Genomic DNA, 24167 nt, shown 5'->3' with positions numbered 1-24167 from the left:
CAGATTCAAGAAGATAAGCAAATTCCAAACAGGAAAAATAAAGAACTCCATGCCACTACATATCATAATTAAATTTCTGAAAACTAAAAACAAAGAAAAAATCTTGAAAGTAGCCAGAGAAACATAACAATTTAGGAGAACAATTCAAATGTGAGTACGCTTCTCAAAAGAATGGCTAATAGACAATCTAGAAACAGAAAAGAAATCACTGAACATCAGGAAGGATGAACAGAATAAGCAAATATAGGAGTAAAAACAATAGACTTCCCTTCTCCTCTTGAGTTTCTAACAAAAATTATAATGCTACCTGATATGGTTCTACATGTATAGAGAGGAAATATTTAAGACAATTCTATGAAGAAGGGGAAAAGGATAAAAAGGAAGGTAAGATTTCTCCACTTTATTCAAACTTGCAAAATAATGACACCATCAACTATAATAAGTTATGTATGTATGATGTATGTAAATAAAAATAAAATTCTAAAAAATGTTCAAATATGTACTATACATGGCATATAAAGGTAGGAAAAACACATGGGGCGAAAAAAAACAGAGAAAACTAAAATGAAAAAAATAAAATGACAAACTTAAGTCCTAACATAACCAATAATTACATTAAAGTTAAATAGGCTAAATACACCAATTAAAATAGAGTGGCAGAGTGGACTTTAAAAAAAAAGAACCAATTGTATGATATCTAGAAGAAACTCACTTCAAATTATATACAAGATGGAAAGTAAAAGTGTTGCAAAAGATATACCATGTAAATATTAATCAAAAGAAGGCAGAAGTGATTATGTTAATATTATATAAAGTAGAACCTTCACAGCAAAGAAAATTACTAGAGATAGAGAAGGAAATTATCTGATGTTAAAAAAAAACAATACTACACTGTTTAACTAACTTGAATTTAAATGAATAAAAACAAATCTTAAGTATCAACCTATCAAGAAGCTATAAGAATTCTAACGTGTATGTACCAAAAAATAGAGTTGCAAAATATGTGAAACAAAAACTAAGACCATTAAATGGAGAATAGACAAGTTGGGAATTATATTGGAAATTTCAACACTCTCTCTCAACAACTGATAGAAAAACTAGGAAGAACATCAGCAAGGAATAAAATAACTCAACAACACCATCAACCAATGGAATTTAATTGACATTTATAGAACGCACCACACAATAATAGCAGAATGCACATTTTCAAGTGTGCACAGAACATATACCAAGCTAAGTCATATCCTGGACCATAAGATAATCTCAAAACTTTAGAATTAAATCACACAAAGTGTTTTCTCTGACCTCAATAGAATCAAACTGGAAATCAATAATAGATAATGGGAAAATATTCAAATACTTGAAAACTAATCAACATATTTCTAAATAATCTATGGGTCAAAAAGGAAATCTCAAAGGAATTAAAAATACATTCCAATGAATGAAAATTAAAATAGTATGAATCAAAATACTATGTGTGACATAGCTAAAGCAGTGCTGTGAGGAAAATTTATAGTCCGAAAATGCATACAGTAAAAATAGGAACAGTTTCAAATCAATTATCTAAGCTCCCCCTTGAGAAATTATGAAAAAAAGAGCAAAATAAATCCAAGGCAAATGGAAGTAAAGAAATAATAAAGATAAGAATGGAAATCAATGAAATTGAAAACAGAAAAACATTAGAGAAAATCAATGAAACAAAGAGCTGGTTTGTTGAAAAGATCATTAAGACTGGCAAACCTCTAACAAGACTGGCAAAGAAAAGTGAGAAAAGGCACAAATTACAAAAGAAAGAAAAGGGAGAAAAAGAAAGAGAGAAAGAAAGAAAGAAAGAAAGAAAGAAAGAAAAAGAAAAAGGGGACAGGAAGGAAAGGGAAGGGAAGGAAAGGGAAAGGAAAAGGGAGAGATGTCACTACAGACTTTGCAGGCATCAAAAGTGTAAGAGAATACTATAAAAACTAAAACTAAAAATTTGACAACTTAGATGAATTGGACCATCCTCAAAACACAAATTACCACAACTCACTGAATATGAAATAGGTAATTTGAATATTCCTATAACTCTTAAGGATATTGGATGCATAATTTAAACCCCCCAAAAAGAAGTTTCAAAGCCCAAGTAAGTGGTTTCAATGAATAATTCTACCAAATGTTTAAAGAAGAATCAATACCAATTCTATGCAATCTCAACATAGGCATGAAAAGAAAGAAAGAAAGAAAGAAAGAAAGAAAGAAAGAAAGAAAGAAAGAAAGAACTGTCCTTATTTGCAGATGACATAACTGTCTAGAAGAAAACCCCAAGGAAACAATAATACTAATTAAAAAAAAAAAAAACCTCCTAGAATAAGAGAGTTTAGCAAGATCACATGATATAAGGCAATTATGCAAAATAAACTTTATTTCTATATAATAGCAATGAACATTTGACAATTAAAATTAAATACAATACCATGCACTTAGGTATAAATCTAAGAAAAACATGTACACAATTTATATGCTTAAAACCACAAAATGTTAGAAAAGAAATCAAAGCAGATCTAATAAGTGGAGAAGCATACCATGTTCATGGATTGGATAACTCAACCTCTACATCTGATACAAAATTAATTCAAAATGGATCATGGACTTAAATGTAAACTTTCAGAAAAAAATTAGGAGAAAATGCAATATTTAGGGCTGGACAGAGTTCTAAGACTTCACACTAAACACAATCCAAAAAGCAAAAATTTATAAATTTGATTTCATCAAAATTATATACTTTTGTTCTGCAAAAGACCTTGTTGAGAGAAAAATAAGACAAGTCCAGATTAGAATAAAATACTTGCAAACCATATACCCAACAAAGGACTAATATCTAAAATATTAGAGAACTCTCAAAACTCAACAATTAAGTAACAATCTAATTAGAATATGAGGAAAAGACAAGAAGTGGCAGTTCACCAAAAAAGATATACAGATGGCAAATAAGTACTTGAAAAAATGTTCAACATCACTAGCCTTAAGGAAAATTCAAATTAAAGCCACAATGAGATATCACTACACACCTATAAGAATTTTTTTTATTTTTATAAAAGAAAAAATAGGACATCAACTTCTATATACAAAGCTGGGAGAAATTGGATAACTCATACACTGCTAATGGGAATGTAAAATGGTACAATCACTCTGATAAAATGTTGGCAATTTCTTTTAAAAATTAAACTTGCAAGTACTATACTACCCACCTGTACTCCCGGCATTTATCTCAGAGAAACTAAACTTTCCTTCACACAAAAACCTGTAGAAGAATTTTTACGGTAGTTTTATTTATTATGGTCAAAACCTAGAAATAACCCAGATGTTCTTTAGTGTGTGAATGCTTTAACAAATTTGTGATACATCTATACCATGATTAGCCATAAAAAGGAATGATCTATTGATATGTGCAACAACCTAGGCGAATTTCCAAAGAATTATGTTAAGTGGAAAAAATGCCAATCTCAAAAAGGTATACATACTCTAGGATTCCATGTATTTAACATTCCTGAAATGAAAACATTTATAGAAACAGAGAACAGATTAGTGGTTGCCAAGGATTGGAGAGGGTTGGAAGGTTGGAGAGGAGGGGGAATGTTGTGGTAATGAAAATATTACCACTGAGGGAAACAATAAAAGTTACACGGGATCTTTCCCTATTATGTCTAACCGTCGCATGTGAATATACAATTACCTCAAAATAAAAGTGAATTATCTTTCCAGATTGGAGCTGGTCATTGCCAGTTATTCATTAGCATTAATTTAGTGTAAGTAAACATACAAATAGCTCACTAAAGTAGGATAAACTAATATGTTATTGGCAGAAAAGTGGGAAAGGATTGATTTAATGAACAATAAACACCTGTTTCCTGGGACCAAATTTGGCTATCATGTTATTTGTTCATCAAGGCAAATTTGGTAAGTTAATATAAAGTGAATAAATGTGAAGGAGTAAGAGGCCTGCTTTCTGACACTCCAGTAAAAACCAGAGAAGAAACCTCAGAATTTAAAATCATAACACATTACTTCAAATAGTTCTACCAGTTTAGGGGCGCCTGGGTGGCGCAGTCGGTTAAGCGTCCGACTTCAGCCAGGTCACGATCTCGCACTCTGTGAGTTCGAGCCCCGCGTCAGGCTCTGGGCTGATGGCTCAGAGCCTGTTTCTGATTCTGTGTCTCCCTCTCTCTCTGCCCCTCCCCCGTTCATGCTCTGTCTCTCTCTGTCCCAAAAATAAATAAACGTTGAAAAAAAAAAATTTTTTTTTTTAAATAAATAAATAAATAAAAATAGTTCTACCAGTTTGAAAGTTCAGGTTAAAAGAAGTTTATTCTTTACAAAGTCAAAAGTTTTGAAGTTATATTAGATAAGCGAAAACTATTTGGATAGTGTAGTCTACTTAAGATTAAAATTATAATTATTATGCACATGTTATTTTATGTGAATCTATCCTTTTTGGAATTTGACTACTTTGAAGTTTTTATTTCTAGCACATGAAAATAAATTCTGAACCTAACACATTAATCTCTAATTTTAGCTAGTAATTCACCCAAATCAAATCTCTCTCATGCCCCATCTGTTACTACCTCAAAAGTTATTGGTGCATAAAGTTGTACAAACATGGTATAACCATTACCAACTCTTCAGCATTTTGATATTCTGTTCTTATGGCACAAGTAAAACAAAATAAAACATAAAAAGTCTTTTTGTTCAGCGAATTGCCTCTTTAAGAGTGGATCCTGTTCCAGTTGAGCCCTTTGATAAATTGCAATATGCAATGGTAGAAAATAGCTGAGTTGGGGGCCAGTGGTGGGAGACAGCTGAACTGCCTCAAAGACTAGAGGACTCAGAGGCAATTAAAGGAGAGGATGGGGGCGGGGGATGTAAAGGTTAAGAAGGAAAGGTAAAATGGAGAAAGAGGAAAGAGAAGAGACAGTTCAGGGGTAAGCTACGTAAGGTAAAGTGGATAGTCAAAACAAGCTGGTCATGAGAACACCAAAGGGCAGTTAAAGACAAGCATTTTAATATTATTTTGAAGTTGTTTGCCCTCCTGTAACATCCCTCTCTTCTCTTCTTCCTCAACCCTCAAAATTATCTACTACATTCACACATGAATTTCTTATGTGGACAGAAAGAAGACAGTCCACTAAGAAAAATTTACTTAAAAACTGGATTCCTCGCCTACATTGAGTTCATGTAAAACAGGGCAACATAAGCAAGGCCACAAGGTGCATCTGCTAAGCAGAGCAGAAGCAGGAAAGCAAACTCAAGGATGACCACGAGGATGTAAACCTTCCCTGCTTCCACAGGCATCTTAGAGAGGTTCCAACCTCCCAAATTCACAACAACAGGGACTGGATAGAATCTGTAGTATATATGGGGGTGCCTGGGTGGCTCAGTCAGTTGAGCGCCCAACTCTTGATTTCAGCTCAGGTCATGATCCCAGGGTCATGGGATCGAGCCCCATGTTAGGCTCCATGCTGAGCATAGAGCCTGCTTAAGATTCTCTCTCTCTCTCCCTCTGCCCCTCTCCCCGGCTCACGCTCTCTCTCTCTCTCTCTCTCCAATAGATTAAATAATTAAATAAATAAATATCAGCACCCACACACACACACAACAGAATAAAGTGTTAAGATATAAAACAATAAGATCTAATAAGAAAATGATAATACAACACTTACATAGAACATTTTTACTTACAAGATTTTTGTCTTAGTTCATTAAAGAAATGCACAAATCTTACGTGAAAAATATAAGTAGGCAACATTTCATGCTACTGGCAAAAATAATGTTATTTGGCTAATGAAAGCTAGGAAATCAATGACTACCTGGGGATATGAAGACATTTCTATACTAACTCAGGCACACAGACAAAACCTCATTCCTGTAGAACAATATTGCATTAAAATAATAGGAAGTTCATACAGTTAAGAGTGCCATACCTATAGTTAGAGCTGAAATAACATCTAAGAAAAATCCAGTAAAAAGCAATCCAACAAATTCAGGAAAGAGCTCCAAGGGTTTTGATTAAAAATGATAATAACTCCAAACACAAAAAAGTGGCCCACTTAGCCATGATAAAAAACAGGAGTTAGACTTAGAGATATGAAAATGCTATTTGTTAAGGAGGCTAGAGTTTGGAGAACCAAGAAAGAAAATATCAAATGTGACAGGATGATTATGGTAATGAGTCAAACATCTGGCTCAGGTATGTATGTATGTGCGTGTGTGTGCACACGTGGGCACATGTGCATGTATGCACTTGTGTGTGTGACTGTCTTTCAAAGTAGAAAACTGAGGATTAATTATGATTCCTATTTTTATGGCAAATAGTAAGTTGAAATGTGGGGTACATCAATATCATCCTTTCTGTATATCTGGACATACAAACCTGTCCATTCCTTTTAGTCAAAAATGAGCCACTGACACTAAGACGTTTACTTGATGGAACTACAAGTCAGCAGGCTCATCCCTAACCTCTGCACATCATAGATCTGGCCTCACTAATAATCAGACTTAACACCATTCATATATGCTTCCAATCCTATGAGATCATCAACAAAAGTCCTTGAGACAGTTGTTTAGTGGGTGGGTATGATGTGTTGGTCCCTTCAAGGTGAGCTTGAGGTATACAGAAAAGGGGAGCAGCAGGAGTGATTAACAAAGCTCAGCCTTGGGCCCACTCCCTGCCAAGCCTCCAGGGGGGGACCTTTTAGGTAAAACTCCCAGAAGAGTCTTGACCAGTTCCAGCTAAGACTTTAAGGAAAAAAGTTAACACCTGCCAAGCCATAGAAAGCAGAAAACATTACAAGGGAAAACTTCCATGATTATAGAAAAATATAGGTGAAATGGAGGCTTACATCAAGCTAGGTTGAAGAAATATAACAGAAAAAAAAGAACTTACAGAAAAAGAAAAATTCAATAGTTATTTTCTTAAAATATTTACTAATAACTTAAGAGCTCCTTGTTATGAACTAAATTATGTTTCCCCCAAATTTGTATGTGGAAGTTCTAAAACCCTAATGCGGGCTGTATCTAGATATAGAGCCTTTAAGGAGGTAATTAAGGTTAAGTGAGATCATAAGGGTGAGATCCTAAACCAATAGGACTCGTGTCTTTACAAAAAGGGGAAGAGACACCTGAGATCTCTCTCCATGCACATATAGAGGAAAGGCAGTGTGAGGATACAGTGAGAAGGCAGCCAACTCAAGCCAGAAAAAGAGTTCTCACCAGCAACCGAATTTGATGGCTCTCTGATCTGGGACTTTCAGCTTCCAGAACCGTGAGAAAATAAACCTCTGTCGTTTAAGCCACCTAGAATTAAACTGTCGTTTAAGCAATCTAGAATATTTTGCAATAGCAGCATGAGCAGATTAATGCATTCATACCCAAGAAATATCCTTGAGTTTAATACATATCCAAGTATTATTGAGAGCTTATGTATCCAGCTCTGTGGTAAACTGAGGTTGAAAAATGAAATTTAAAACATGATTCCCAATGAATGGACCCTTGTTAGTTACACAAAAGTTACACAAAGCAATTAGTGAATGAAACAAAGCTACCTTAAATTATGAAAATAATTGTAAAACCATATGACAAAATACTAACACATAAACGAAATATTCAAGAATGGCAAACAGGCTTCCTTTCCAATGCGATTTTCAATGTATGGTGACTGAAATGTTATGTTAAGATATATTTTAATGGGCAACTGGCCCACTGGGAAAGAAAACTATGATAGATTTATGATGTGTACATGGATGTGGAAGACTGAAAAGTGGAGACGGCTGTATCCGTGTGGGCCAGAATTACCAAGAAAGGATTTGCAATGGAGGGGATGGCTGTCAAGTTGTGACTGACAACAGGGTATGTTCTGGATACATAACAGAGAGGACAGCAATGTATGAATGAGTATGATTCAAAGCAGGAAGTAGATAACAGCAACAAATCTGTTTATTCCAGTGGGTAGAGTGACAACACAATATAGACTCAGGGGGTTGATCCTACTTACCAAATTCTAAAGTAAGCACAGTAAAACAACTGACTTGAAAAAGCAGAGAACAGAACTACCACTTCTCTAGCCATTAGTTAAGAACTCAGATTTTTTTCTAATGCAGAAGATTTACACTAATTAGGGATTCATGATGATACACACATCTCAAAATGGGAAGCATCTCAAGGATTGAAGCCTCTCTTGAAAAGTATCCCAAACAATGGCATAACCAGGCAATTATACTTCCATTTAAATTTAAATATAATAACAGAGCTCTCCTTCTTATAAAATTTTTAGGGAAAATCTAAAACTAAGATTGTTATTAATAGGCTTGACTCAAAGCACCAAGACTGAATTATTAATAATTCATTCAATGTGATGATAGTCTAGAGCAAAGCCAAAAGATTTGACCATCTGATTTGAAGTGATCAAATCTTTTGGTAGCTAATTATGCCTTGACTCAAGGGATTAAACAAGCAGATCAGCATATTAAAATGCTCCATCTCTGCATAATTGGATATATTTTCTGGATATTGCATTTACTTTCTGTGTCACATGCAGAGATGCTTATTCATGTGTTTAATAAATTTTTTCTTAATTGCTCTAATAATTTTTAATGTTGATTTCCCCACTGTCATTTAAACAATTTTTATGGTAGTGTCTAGACTTTTGCTGTTTGTAAATTGGCAGGTCAATTTTTCTCACCATAGCACTCCCAGAATTGAGTAGAAATTTTATCGTGTTTCATCATCCGAACACAAATCCAAGTCACTCTAAAAATAGAGGAAGCATCTATATTAGTATTAGACTCCCTATATAGAAGAATATGCTTCCAACCAGATTTCACCCGTTTGTTTTTCATAGCTCCATGCCCACTACAAAAGCTCCTGGGCCACCTCGTGTACTTTAACACAAATAATGTTGAGGCAGAAGGTGATAACCTTCCCTAGAAGGCACATCTCAAGAGTGTGAACATTTAGATGCAAAGAACACAAAATAATCATATTCACCCCAGGACTCTGAAGAACATTGAGGATTATTTTACATTTAACCTCCTCCTAACCAAGCAGACATGCATTTTAGCGGTTCCATAGTAAGTAAATGTTTGGCATAAAAATCTCTCTTCAATTAAGATTTTCTAGAGTGTCAATCAAATGGTTTAATAAAGTATTCCCTGATCTAGTTCTGAAGTGAGAACCATCTCTAGTGGCTTTGTGTTTTGCTTTCCTCCACAGAAAAAGTATTTTTTGATATTACGGAGTTGATGCAAACATCATGCAGGCATGACTCTAGTTACTGGAAAGAAACTAGACATGTACAGCTAACTGAAATAGCAAATAGAGTGGTCAAATATAATTTTTAAAGACGAAATTGTTTCTGAAATTGATAAGCCACAGTGTTTTCAATGTGATATTAGTGAGATATTACAGGCTGTAAAAAATAAAAGAGGGCCAATCAGAGACATTATCTTAGAAGTTACCATAGCTATAAACATAAACTACGTCTGTATTAAGAAATAGTTGAAGAAGGGTTTTGCTGGTCTCCGAACTTTGTCTGATTCCAAGCAACAGAAAATCTGACCAACAGGGACTTCAACAAATACAGGTCTATCTCTCTCATAATAAGAGGCATAAAGCCAGGCAGCCCAGAACTGATGTAATACCAAGTGCTTTTTGACGGTCCGCTTTGCCACCCTTCACACATTGATCTTGTTGTCATACTTGTCACCTCATGTTCAAAGGCTGACCCCTAGGCATCACGTCCGGACGGACACTCCACTTCCCAGTCATAAAAAGGGGGAGGGACCTAGGTTCCTTTTCATGGGAAAAGTGAGAGCTCTCCTGGGAGCCACACCTAAAAAACTTCTTGCATCTCATTCACCAGAACTAGATGACACAGCTCTCCTGAGACCAACTGCTAGCCCTGGGGGGATAAGAGAACCACACAGATTAAAGCACTAATGATTCATCCCAGTGCAGTCAAGACAAATCAGACAAAGCATGGGGGGACAAATGCTAATTAGGCCACTGATAGTGGCTGTGATGGGCTTCAGCATGTATGTCTCTTTTCCCAGCAAACCATTTTGGAAAAGGAACCACATTGGTTTAGGTATCACATGTCTCTACTTGATTTTATTCAAAAGTACCCAATGCATTACATTTGAATTGTAAAGTATTTTTAAATAAATCAACAGTAAAACTGAAAGCATTTTAATGCACTTTACAAACTTGAAAATTGCCCAAAAGACAGAGAGAGAGAGGAACAGTCTGTTTGTCCAGTTCTTGATATGTTTGGTTCGTAGAACCTCTTTGCTGTAACACAAAATCTCCTCCGGCTTCTAGCCATACACCTTCTCCTCCTCTTCCGGCTTTCCTGTGGGCTGCCCTGCCATCATCTCTTATAACCTTCTCTTTCCCCTAACTAGCCCTGTCCCCACCAAATATACCCTTCTTCAATATTCAATCTTCAGGGCACTACAATTTGACATCTGCCCTCAACACTCCACTAAAAAGACTTGAAATGAAGTCATCTCCTGTCAGATTCATTTTTTATCTTTCTTTACCTGCCTATAGCATTTAAAGATAGTGACCACTCTCTGTTTAATCTTTCCCCTGTTGGCTCCATAATACTCCTCTTCTGGAAGGCAGTATATTAGAACAGTTAAATGCATGGGCTCATGATCCAGACGGGGACTCCATTCCAAGTTATATGAATTTACCATCTGTAAACAGGAATGAGAAATCCCTTTAAGCAATCTGTGCCTCCATTGTCTCATTTGTGAAAAAGGAATCCTGGTACCAGCTCCTTCACAGGGTTGTTATGAGAGAATTCCATTAGATAACCCATTCAAAGGATTTAACATAGGACCTACCACAGCTGGTGTTCAGTAAGAATTCTTAACTACCATTCCTCTCATATCCCTTCCAGTCCTTCTTGTTAGTTCGCAAACTGTAGGCTGACTTACAAAACAGATGTGCCCCGAAAAGAAGCTCGTATCGTTTTAACAACAGCTTTGTCCAGACCTATATGTTTCAAGACAAAACTATAGTAACAGTGACTCCACATGGGCTCATGTGTTCCAAAGATAGGACCACTGAGTTTTTCAACAACCCACCTAGTTTATAAATGCTGACCAATTTCTGCCCAAATCATGCCAGCTTCTCCCTAAAACTAAAACTAATTGAAACATCCAAATCTTTTCACTTTGAATTGTTCCCAAGGCAAATTTCTCTTAGTTCTCTCTGTTTAAAAATAGCTCATTGGTGCAAATATAAGACTTGACTTTTATTTTCTTCTTGTTGGTTTATTCCTACTTTGGGGACTTCAAATTTTGAATACTGCTTCTCTCAAACAAAATAACTACTATCTCACCCAGTTCATCTCTTACCAGGAAACTCGATAAGCATGCGTCCTAAATTACTGATAAAAAGATTTAGCAGGAAAGGATCTAGAATAAAGTGACTTGTAAAAAGCCACTTGCACTCACGCTCATGTTCTACTGGTTCATCAGTCAGCTGTTCAACTAGCGTGAATCCACCTAACTTGTCTATTAGCCAGCCAGTCATTTTCCAATTTGCGGACAAAAAAATTGGGAAATTTTTCTAAAATTCTTTACTGAAACTAAGATGCAACGTTCCTCCATTTTTCCCCTTGTATAAATGATGATTATTAATTATTTGATGAGGTAAGACTTCTAAAGCAATTTTAAAGCTCCTTAAAAATATGTAATGATGGCGAAATATCAAGGTGGGTTTTTTTTTTATCTTTTTGTGAGTCATAAGTCCCTTTGAGAATCAGTGAAAAGCTATGAATAATCTTCCTCAAAATTAAAAAAAATTAATGTTTATTTTTGAGAGAGAGACAGAGAGACAGAGAGAGAGAGACAGAGCATGAGCAGGGGAGAGGCACAGAATCGGAAGCAGGCTCCAGGCTCTGAGTTGTCAGCACAGATCCTGACGCGGGCCTGGAACTCATGAGCTGTGAGATCTGACCTGAGCCTAAGTCAGACGCCTGACTGAGCTACCAGGTGCCCCTCAAAAAATGTTTTTAAATGCTCATGCACACAGTGCATACAGCTTATCATTATTATGTATAGTGGAAAAAGGAATTGTGCTTTATAACTATGGCCACCAGAGAAAGAGATGAAATTTTCATTAACATATCAATTCAACTTTAGACATAAATATATTTTTTAACTTATTCTTTTTTTTTTCCTCCCTGAAAACAGCAAAGATCTATTTGACACAAAATTTAAATTAAACATCAAGAATCACCATTTAAAAATGAAGATTTCTCTATCGACATCAAGTTTTATAAACAGCTTTTCAACAGCCTAATTTTTCCAAAGCACCTAGCTGCTTTCGCTTGTACATACAGAATGTAGTCTTTGCAGACGTATAAAAATCATATTGGCAGTCTCTTTACAAGTGAAAACTAGCATTTCACCATGTTGCCAAAGAATTACTTTTTTCCATGCTACAGAACAAGACTACTCCAGGAGACCTAGCCTGCCACTTACATTGAAGCCTCAATATTAACAGAAGTCAGCAAGGAATCACTTACCAAGATTTATAAGGGTACTTGTCTTATTTAACTTATCTTGTAGAATTGATTCTCTAAGAAATTCTGACACAAAGTTAACTGATATAGAACCATGATAAAGTGTTTCTCAAACATGTCGTAGACATCAAAGGAATCTGCACAACAACTTTATGATCTTATGATACACAGGATAAAATAAGCAAGCATCCATGATAATATCAGTCAAAAATGCCCAAATGAGTTTATTTAAAAAAAAAATCATTGTTAAAGCATTCACAAAAAAGCCAGTGGCAAGATTTTTATAGGTGATTTTCAACTGGTTTTAATTACCTACATCAAAGTAATTTGCTTACATCTGAACAAAATTAAGCTATCTAACACTTCCTCCCAAATGAAGCAGAAGTTCTGGACAAACCAATCTCTTACAGTGACTGTCCTCACATTTATGTCATTAAATCTTTTTTAAATGAATGGTGACTGTTTCTCAGAATTCTTTTGGGAGATAGGGAGTACACAGGAGGAGAAAGTGGAAAGATAAGTTGGGGAGATAATGAGATTGTGATTAAATTCTTTTTTTTTTTTTCCTGAGATTATATACAAACTATAGAATTATAGTAGAGTATAAGTGAAATGCTGCCACCCAGTGGAATTATAACATAAATAAAATCTTGAAATTTGAAAAGACTGCAAAAATTCCCTATCAATTTTTAATTGGAATGATAAAGCTTAGTGATTTTCAAAGTACTTTCAAATATATTATTCCTCAAAAATAAAAGTCCAGTGGGACAGACAGCAACTGTGTAAGCACATCTTTTCCTGAGTCTGAGGTTCTAGTGGATTAAGTGACTTGACAGAGCCCTATGTTCACTGGAGCCCAAGGATGCGCTCCCAGGTCAAGGCTGCTTACACCACGGAGCCCCCCTGAAAGACCCTCTGCCTACTCTTGTCCAAACAAGAATTTTGTTTTCTTTTGTTTTGTTTTTTCTCTGTGTCCCAGTTTTTATGGTTTTGCAGGAGAATGCTGGACATGAAACATAATTGCAAACATTCAGCTGTGCAAAAGAGAACAGTGCTTAAGTACAAACGGAGACATGATTCTTAAATTAAGTGCTTAAACACAACTAAGGTCCCACAAGCACCTGGACTCTAGGGTCAGTGTGGCGAAACTGCCTGTGGACTCACGAAGAGGTCCTAAATCCCCTTTCCACCCCCAGCCTCCACAACCCATACATGGAATCTGGTGCCAATGGTCCATCGCAAAGAGCTCCTTTTAGAACCTTCCCTAGTCCTCTATACGTGATCTGGCCGGGCAAGGACACTGGAATTTCTCGAATATCAGTGGTCCCTAACATAAATATTCTACGTGATGGCCTTGGTCCCCGTGTCTGGGAAGCACACCGCTATGACTTTCTTCAGCTCGCGTACAGAACCAGCACAAAGGCGCACCCTGGCCCCCAGGACATTGGACCATGTGCCCTTGAATAAGGTTTTGCCCCCTTCGTCATGGAAGGTTTCTACCAGCAGTCGAGGGTCCCCTCGTATGTAACGTCAGCTCCTTTGTGCCCCCACTGCATCATCACCCGCAGCTGCACGGTGTCGAAGGGGCAGGAGAGCCCGCCTGCCGCGGCTGTCACGGTCTGGGGGTGTTCCTGGGGCCCGGGAGCATGCCTTCGGCTGGGTCGTACACGCCGAAGTAGGCCGCCGGGTGGACGATGGTGATGCCCTGCCCCGAGACACTGAAGCCGTGATCCAGGCCCCGGTGCCTGGTCATCTTTACCGGACAGTCCCCCAGGCCTTTGAACTCCTGCTCGGACTTCCCCATGTCGGCTGCCACTTGGATTCTGGCAAAATCCAGCGCGGGGGGGGGGGGGGGGGGGGCAGGGAATGAAGCAGAGGGAGGTGGCAGATGGCCAGATCACCGGCAAAATAACTCCAGAAGTGTGTGCGCTTGTCCACGCCCCTCCCCCCTCCAGGAAGATCTGGTTGTACTTATCCCGGAAGGCCAGGTTGAGGGTGTGTGTGGGGAAGTAGCGAATGACGTTGGCCAGGTCAGGGCAGCACACCTTGCTCCTTGGGGATGCGCACGATGCAGTCTGCGATGCCCTTGCACCGCTGGTTGGCGGCAATCTGCTCGCACCTGCAGCAGCCACTGAGCCCGCTGATCAGGGTCACGGCCGTCTTAGAGATGGTGGCAGTGAGTATTTCAGAGAAGAGAAAACAGAGACTCGGCGATTATCAAAGCTTCTCAAACATCTCCAAGGGGTCTTGGGAACATAGCTTGAAGCAGTATCCCATACTGTCATGAAAATTCTTGGAAGACTTGTATTTTTCCCTTAAAAATTCCCGTGAGATTTGTGCTCTATTCTATATTATATGAACGTGTCCTTCAACTTGAAATAATGTTTTTGTCCCCCTGAAATGTCTTTTAGACACTGTTGCTTTAAGACAATAGTGTATTTCTATTATTCACTAGTCCAGGACCACACTGAAGATGAGAAGACAGTTTTAGTATACCAGTTTGAGACACCTGGAAAGTACCTTGCTCAAGTTCATTCATTCATCAAGTATTTAATGAACACCCGCCAAATGCTAGGCATTGTTTTAGATCATAGGGCATGCTATGATAATAAACACCTAAGTTATCAGGTCTCCTAGAAGACCAAAGGTTTATTTCTTGCCTGGGCTGGAGTTCACTGTGGATTGGCTAAGCAAGGGCCATTCTTCACATTTCATCATCTTCAGGCCGGGATCATCAGACAGAGCAGTCACTATTTGGAACATCAATAGTAATCTCTTGGCAGAGAGAAAGGAGTGCGGCAAAGCAATAGGAAGTGACACACATCATTTCCTCTTATATTTTATTAACCAAAGCAAGCCATATGACAAAGATATTCTTCTTCAACAGAGCAAAGAAGAATAATTCACCCAGAGGGAGAGGATGTGAACATTGGCAAACAATTAACAGTATGCCTTACCCCACCTTTTCCAAATATGCTGAGGAAAGGTGGTTCTGGGTAACATAAAGGACAGTGGTCAGATCTCTCAGTCTGCCAGATGGGAATTCAAGCAGTTTTACTTAAATGTTAAAAGAAAGGGTTATCATAGAAGGCCAGAGGACTTGGAGTATGTAGATGTCAGACACATGAGATCTACACAAGTATGTATTAGACAAGTAGAAACGTATTTCGAACGTTTATAACTCTGATTTATGGTCCCAAGTCCCAGTACTGACATAGTACTTTATCAGCACAAAGTCCTGAAAGCTGCCTGTTTCTACTGCAGGATACCACATCTGATCAGAAGCAATATGGCAGGGTTGCTCAATGTACCTATAAATAAAACCATAGCCATGGAGGTGGGAGTGGTACACAAATTATATCCAGGATCAACATGTCAGGGTTGCCTAACTCAAATGTATGTCAAACCCACAACCAGTTGAGTGGGGCAACAGAGCCAATACAGGCACTAATTGTATACAGTAAAACCTTGGTTTTCGAGCATAATTCATTCCAGAAACATGCTTGTAATCCAAAACACTTCTATATCAAGGCAAATTTCCCCATAAGAAATAATGGAAACTCAGATGATTCGTTCCACAACCCAAAAATATTCGTATAAAAATGGTTACAATAGGGATACCTGGGTGGCTCAGTCAGTTGATTGTCCAATTTTGACTCAGGTCATGATCTCATAGTTCATGAGTTCAAGCCCCACATTGGGCTTGCTGCTGTCAGCTTGTCAGCACCAGGTCTGCTTTGGATCTTCCGTCCCCCTCTCTCCCTGACACTCCCCACTCATGCTCTCTCAAAAAAGTAAGAAAAAAACACTTAAAAATGATTACAATACTGTAATATAATACAAAACAATAAAAAATACAAAATATAAAGGAAAATAAACAAATTAACCTTCACTTAACTTTGAAAACCTTCGTGGCTGCTGTGAGGGAGACAAGAGAGAGGAGGGTTACTGTGTAGGACAACTTTCTCTATCACTCACAGAAATCACTGCTGTTTACTGGCCCAATGGACTCTTTTTCTTTTCTCGCAACGTTAACAAGGAATCTATCCAACGACATTTGTTTTTGCCTCCTTTTGAGGATTTTGTGAAAATGTGACATTGCATTGTTGTTGAACAGATTCATTGCTCACACTACTACGGCCTTATTCAGGTGGTGCTTTTCTACAAAATTTGGCACTGTTTCCCACATTTTACATATCTCCCTAATCTCATTTGAAGTAAGGGATTCGTCCGCTTTTTTCTCCTCCTCCTCTGCAGACAAGATGCAGATGTGGATTTCTTATAATATCTTGCAATTTCAGCCACTCGCATACCTCATTCGTACTTCTTGATGATTTCTTTCTTCACTTCCACTGTAATCATCTCCTTCTTCTTACTGCCTTTCTTTTCAACCTTTTTCTGCATGAGGGCCATTGTACACGCTCTCATGGATGTTGACTACAGTACAGTATTAATAAACTCCTGTCATATACTGTATTTAATGTAACTGGCAATAAGGCAGCAAAGGGTCTGTATCTGCAGGCAGCCTGACATAGAAGGAAGCAAAGCACTCCTAGCTTATTCTTGTCTGGAAAAGCAAAGGACAGTCCATGGGTGCTTTTAAGTGACAGAAAATACACTAGTGCCAGTTGTGGGCACCTTCCAATGTTCTGAAAAATCACTTATTTCTGCCTAACACTGCGGCCTGAGACCAAACATCTGAGCATGGGAGATGATCACTCACAATCCCACAGAGAGAGAGAGAGAGAGAGAGAGAGAGAGAAGGAGAGAGGGAGAGAGAGAGAATGAGAACCAGTGGCTCAGTTGTGATCATGTGACATTCAGCATCACATACTACTCATATTGCAAGACATCGCTCATTTATCAAGTTAAAATTTATTAGAAATGTTTGCTCGTCTTGCAGAACACTCACAGGACAAATTACTTGCAATCCAAAGTTTTACTGTATATGACTAAAACTATATGAGTTCACTAAAATGTGTGCTACAATTTTCATAGCTCCATAAGATCTCCAGTTGGAAGAGTGCATAGTATTCCTTCCCGTTGCTAATGCTGGAAGGTTGAGCCTCTGACCAGAAGCTCTAATGAAAGCCTTCATACTGAATCCAACCAACACGGATGGCCTCGGCAGCTGCCAGAGAAAAAGAAAGCAATCTGGCCTACAATGCCACCAATGGACCATGGCAGACACCCCATAGAGATTAACATACTAACCCCCTGTATCCCTAATCCAAGGAAATAAGTATATGCCTGTATGGGTGTTGTACCTTAACCAGAGGTTTGGTTTAGATAGATTCAATAATTTCACATCATATAATATTTGTATTTAAGAACTGTATCATAAGTATAAATTATTTGAAGAAGCCGCCTCTGATTTTCATATTATTCCACCAAAGCCAATGGAATAATGTAGCATGGTTCACTGCAGATCTAAGACTGCCACAACTGTGACAGAAATCCAAGAAAAGCGATAGCATTATCAAAGAGTTGCATGAAATGTTGGGGGGAAATAAAGAGTCTGGGTGGCTGGAACTCTCGACTGTTTTCAGCAAGTGGCAGGAGTGCAGACAAAAGTAGGTAATTGACAGATTGTGAGGAGCCTCAAAGGTCATAGTAAGAAGTTTGGATTCATTTTGCAGGAAATAAGAAATCATCAAAGAATTTTTAATCATAGATGTGACACTATCCAATTTGTATTTTAGGAAGATAATCCTGGTAGCAGTGTGGAGGAAGGACTGAATAGAGAAGGGACACAAAGGAGTTAGATCTTGTAAAAGGCCACTGAAATGCCAAGAAACCAAACCATAACAGAAGCAGTAGGATGAAAATAAAAAGAGGTGGCTGGGGGTGGGGTATGGGTTGAATGGAACTATTGCAACTTGCAGAATCCCTTACAGTGGTCTCCCAAACCACCTGGTTTTCAAAAGTACCTTGGGAAACTGTAAAATTCTTATTCCCTGGCCAGTCTCAGAACTATTAAATCAAAATCTCTTAAGGATGTAGACTAGGAAATGCTGGTCACACCCCAGGGGTTCATGATGTAATCAGCCCAGCCTAAGAAGTTATGCTTCTACAAACTTACTTAAGTGACTGAGCTAGTGTCTTTAAATCATGAAAGTACGAATGAAGAATGTATAATCAGTTACAAAGAGCCCCATATTGTATGGTTCCATTTATATGAAATATTCAGAATAGGCAAATGAACAGAGACAGAAAATATATTACTGCATTTGCCAGAGGATGGAGGAAGGAGAAATGGGGATTGATTTGTTGTGAAAATGTTGGAGAATTAATGTTAATTACACAACGTTGTAAATATACTAAAAACCACTGAATTTTACGCTTAAAGGGGTGAATCTTATGACATGTAACTTAGATCTCAATAAAACTCCTTTTAAATAGATGAATTTCTAGATTCCACCTTTGGAGATTCCATAAATCTGCAACTGACCCAAGAATCTGTATGTTTAAAAAGCTCACCAGGTTGGGGCACCTCATGGTTCATGGGTTCGAGCCCTGCATTGGGCTCCCTGCTGTCAGCACAAAGCCCACTTCAGATCCTGTTCCCCTCTCTGTCTGCCCCTCCCCTGCTCACTCTCTTGCTCTCTCTCTCTCTCTCTCTCTCTCTCTCTCAAAAATAAATAAATAAATAAACAAATAAAAACATTTTTTAAATGTTTTTAACATTTTAAAAGCTCACTAGGTCAATGAAAACAATCAACAAAACTAAAAGGCAACCAACAAAATGGGAAAAGAAATTTGCATTAACATATATGATTTTAGTATCCAAAATCTATAATGAACTTATCAAACTCAACACCCAAAAAATGAACAACCCAGTTAAGAAATGGGCAGAAGATGTGAAAGACATTTTTCCAAAGAAGACATCCAGATGGCTAACAGACACATGAAAAGATGCTCAACACTACTCATCATCAGGGAAATACAAATCAAAACCATGATGAGATACCACCTCACACCGGTCAGAATGGCTGAAATTAACAACACAAGAAAAATAGGTGTTGGCAAGGATGCGAAGAAAGGGAAACCCTCTTGCACTGTTGGTGGGAATGCAAACTGGTACAGCCACTCTGGAAAATAGAATGGAGTTTCCTCAAAAAACTAAAAGTAGGGGTGCCTGGGTGGCTCAGTTGGTTAAGCATCTGTCTTCAGCTCAAGTCATGATCTCCTGGTTCATGGGTTCGAGCCCTGTGTTGGGCCCTGTGCTGACAGCTCAAAGCCTGGAGCCTGCTTCGGATTCTGTGTGTCTCTCACTCTCTGCTCTTCTCCTGCTCATGTTCTGTCTCTGTGTCTCAAAAATAAATAAATGTAAAAAAAAAAAAATAGAACAACGCTATGATCCAGCAGTTGCACTATTAGGTATTCACCCAAAGGATACAAAAATACAGATTTGAAGGCATACATGCAGCCCAATGTTTATAGCAGCATTATCAACAATAGCCATTCTATGGAGAGAGTACAGATGTCCATCGACTGCTGAATGGATAAAGAAGATGCGTGCGCGCATGTGTGTGTGTGTGTGTGTGTGTGTGTGTGTGTGTGCACACACACATATACATACTGGAAATTAGCCATCAAAAGGAATGAAATCTTGCCATTTGCAATGACATGGATGGAGCTAGAATGTATTAAGCTAAGTGAAATGAGTCAATCAGATAAAGACAAATATCATATGATTTCACTCATATGTGGAATTTATTTTTTAATGTTTATATTTGAGAGAGAGAGAGAGAGAGAGAGAAAATGTGAGCGGGGAGGGGTAAAGAGAGAGGGGAACAGAAGATCTGAAGTGGACTTTGTGCTGACAGCAGAGAGCCCAATGCAGGCCTCAAACTCAGGAACCATGAGATCATGACCTGAGCTGAAGTCAGACACTTAACTGACTGAGCCACCCAGGTATCCCTCCTCTTATGTGGAATTTAAAAAACAAAACAGATGAACAGATGGGAAGCGTGGGGGCGGGGGAGGGGGGGAGAAGAGAAGGAAACAAACCACAAGAGACTCAATGATAGAAAACAAACTGAGGGTTGATGGAGGGAAGTAGGTGAGGAATGGGTTAGATGGGTGATGGGTATTAAAAAGGGCACCTGTTGTGATGAGCACTGGGTGTTGTATATAAATGAGGAATCACTGAATTCTACTTCTGAAATCAATATTGCACTGTATATTAACTAATTAATGCACCAGGTGATCCTAATGCTCAGTCAGGTTAGGGAATCACTGATGCATCTAGAAAATTCACTACAGAGTTCCCTGAATTACACTTGCAGAAAAAGAAAAGATGCCAACAGCAGTGGCTCAAAATGAACAAAGCAGAGAGAAAGGCTGTCCCTGCCTCAGTCCTCCAGGCCTCAGGAAAGAAGGCCCTACTCACCCCCCCCAAGAGGATGCCCCCCTCCCTCCTGCAGTCCCCATTCCCACCTCCCTCACCAGCTGCCCCCAAAGCACTCTCCCCTGTACAGCTCAGCCACCCATCACAGGCCTTCCAGGGAGTCCTATCACAAAAGGCCTAACCACTTAAATGCCTTTGAACCCCAGACTTCGGCTTTTCCCTTGTCACTCACTCTAATAAAACCATGATTCTCACATCTGGCTGATTTCTAAAAATAATTCTGATGCTTTTACTTTCACAATTACAGAAAAAAATGAGGGAAGATCCTCTTTCTTTAAATACCAGGTTTGTTTAAAACACTATCCCTTCTATAAAGACTTCCCTAACCCCTCTCCCATTCCTGAATTCTTACTGGGATGAACTTCCTCCGCATCACTGCATATAGATTTTCAGATTTCTGTCACGGTCCCTCCTTGATTATAAATCTTTGCCTTCTCAGCTAGAATATAAATCTCTTAAGTTCAAGAGCTGTGAATTTTTCACTGTTGTTTCCAAGCACCTATTACAATTCCAGGTGGATAACTGAGCCTCAAAATTGTGTTGAGTTGAATATGTGAATCAAACACCTATTCTGATTTGTTAGGATTTTTTTCTAATTGAGGAAGGGAAAGTTATATACATCCTTTCTCAATGGCTAATACCAAAATAAGGTTTTAAACAAGACTAAAATGTGAAGTTTAGTGAAATTAATACATTTTTATTTTCATAGTATTTTTTTTCATCTTTGTAATAGCAGAGTACCTAAAAGGGTTCCCTGTTTTAAGTCTGATTTGGATTATGTCTCTCTACATTCCTCACACCTAATTAGATCAATTCACTAATGAATTCTAAGTGCATCTCTCTGAAAAATAATAAAACCTCTTCAACTACAATCAAAAGACATCATCAAGTAAAAATTGCAGATTCAAATTTCCAAACAGAATAAGTAAAGACTGAAGCTTTTGCAAAAATGTATACACAGTTTGGGGGTAAAGTGCTTTTCCAAGAAAATTTTTATAGGATACTCCCTCATTGCAAATAAATGCGAAATATCACTAAAAAATGATAAATATAAATAAGCCAGTGATAAAATCCTGTCAATATTTTAATATAAAATAAGTATTACTTCCATTTACAAAGCATATTCATATGTATTAGCTCAATACTTCATAATTATTCTGAACTGGTGTTAAAGCGATGCTTTAAGCCAATATGTTTCTGTATTCAACATTCAGAATCCACACAACCTCAGAACTTAATAGACTATATTGAGATTAGCTCTGAATATAAGATCATGGAAATAACAGTGTAACCTCCAAATACAATCTTCGGTGAATGGGAGTCCAAAATTTCTCTAGCTCTGGAATTGTTCTGGGTAACGGTCGTCACGCTCCTCAAATAGATTTTTTAGTGATTTCAGTCAATGATGAAGGTAATAAATTGGTACTTTATAGCAAAAGACATGAATCTAAATGCTATAGTAACTTTTTCCAAAGGCACAAATAGTTCATAAAATCTACAAATATAGCATCCAGAAATTTTGGCAATCATAAGTGAAATGTTGATAAAAATCTTCTTTGCTCATGGACATAATATAGAATTATGACAACATAATATAATATATTACATCATTATAATTATAATATAATATAATACAATATAATATAATAACTATAATATAAAATTATAGTTTACTAAACTGAAAAGAAAATGATTTCACAGTAACCGTTTATCTAATTCTCTATGGTTTAATTAGCTAAAATTCAGGATAAAGCTCTATGTTATGTTAACGTGACATTATGATTTAACAGTTAAAAACATGAAGGTCATAGAACTGAAAATGTTAAGCTTCTCACTCGGTGCATACTGGCTGTACTACAGACCTACGCTGGCTGGACGCAGCCCAGGATCCCACCATCGGAGCAAAAAACAGAGAACCGTCCAGATAACAATATTCAAGTTGAGGATCTCGGAATAACAGAACATTTTAATGAGCCTTCCTGTGCAGAAGCCGATAGCAAGACCTAAGCGACACCCAGCGAGGGGGACCTGACCTGCCAGCAGAGCCTGAGTCTTTTGCAGAAAGTTGAAATCTCCTCTGACGTTTCTCATCTCATTAAGTCCAACTGTAAATCTTTTCCTCACTCCCTCTCGCATCCCAAATACTCATGAGCATTATTTTTACACAAAGAAACACAGTGAAATAGAAAATCTCCACTATATGCATTTTATTTTCCCAAATTAAACAACATAAAGTATGTTATACTTGTTTAAAATTTTTAAATTATTTTCTTATTATTTTTTATTTTGAGAGAGAGAGCAAGCAAGGGAAGGGCAGAGAGATAGGGAGAGAGAGAAAATCCCAAGCAGGCTCCACACTGCCCATGCAGATCCCAACACGGGGCTCAAACTCACAAACCGTGAGATCATGACCTGAGCCAAAATCGAGTCGGATGCTTAACCCTATACTTGTGCCCCTACACTTGTTTAAATTAATGCTTTATCCAACTGATTATTTTGTTTCTTTAGGAGCAGCAAAGAACATTTTTAAGATTGTAGTCAATGTACCACCTTTAAAAAGAAAAAGTTCGTAACTTTTCTCCCTCCAGACTGTGGGAGCATGCGACATATTTTTTCTTTAACCTACCCTAAAACTAGAACCTCATTCTGCTTCTAGGGCACATGAACAAATCGTATAAAAGCAGCAAGAATTTTCATTTCAGCTCTCACTAACTCTCTGGAAAATGACAGAGGATCAGGTACTGGGGGAGATTGAATAAGAAACTGCAATAATATCTACTCCTGGATTATTTTCCTCCCGTCTAGTACAACTGGTTTGGATCCACAAGGCAAGGAAATGCTTGCCATTTTGGTTTGAAGATCCTTCTTGATGTTGTTAAAAATTCGGGTCACTTTGGCTGATACAACACAAAAAAGAATGCTCTCAAGAAAAAGGAGTTGGGGAGCCACCGAGAGAATGTCAAGAGAAGGATCATTTGGAGTAAGTAGAGTATCAACTCACTTCCCCATTCCTTCTCATTCTCTGTCAAGTCCCTTCTCGCGGATAATACAGAGATATCCCAGATCTTACACAGCCAGCACGAACTCTTTCTCATCTGTCAAGTCCCACAGTTAAGAGTTTGTAGATGGGATATTAAAATTCATTCACCAAATTCCCATGCCCTGCTTAGTGCTGAATCATGCCTAAAA

The 24167-nt window shown here is 37.8% G+C and overlaps 1 protein-coding gene and 1 pseudogene across 2 annotated transcripts in view; both read right to left on the bottom strand.

Moving 5' to 3' along the window:
• Window positions 1-24167, bottom strand: part of EPM2A (EPM2A glucan phosphatase, laforin) — a 106820-nt gene that overhangs the window by 71328 nt on the left and 11325 nt on the right. The gene's annotated exons all lie outside the window — the stretch shown is intronic.
• LOC124528353 (ADP/ATP translocase 3-like) lies at window positions 13960-16883 on the bottom strand (annotated as a pseudogene).

Source organism: Lynx rufus, unplaced genomic scaffold (assembly GCF_022079265.1).
Source record: "Lynx rufus isolate CCGP_SWC_20201006 ecotype Redwood Valley unplaced genomic scaffold, mLynRuf1.p SCAF_6, whole genome shotgun sequence".
In the NCBI taxonomy this organism is placed as follows: Eukaryota; Metazoa; Chordata; class Mammalia; order Carnivora; family Felidae; genus Lynx; species Lynx rufus.
This window is presented reverse-complemented; position numbering and strand designations above follow the sequence as displayed.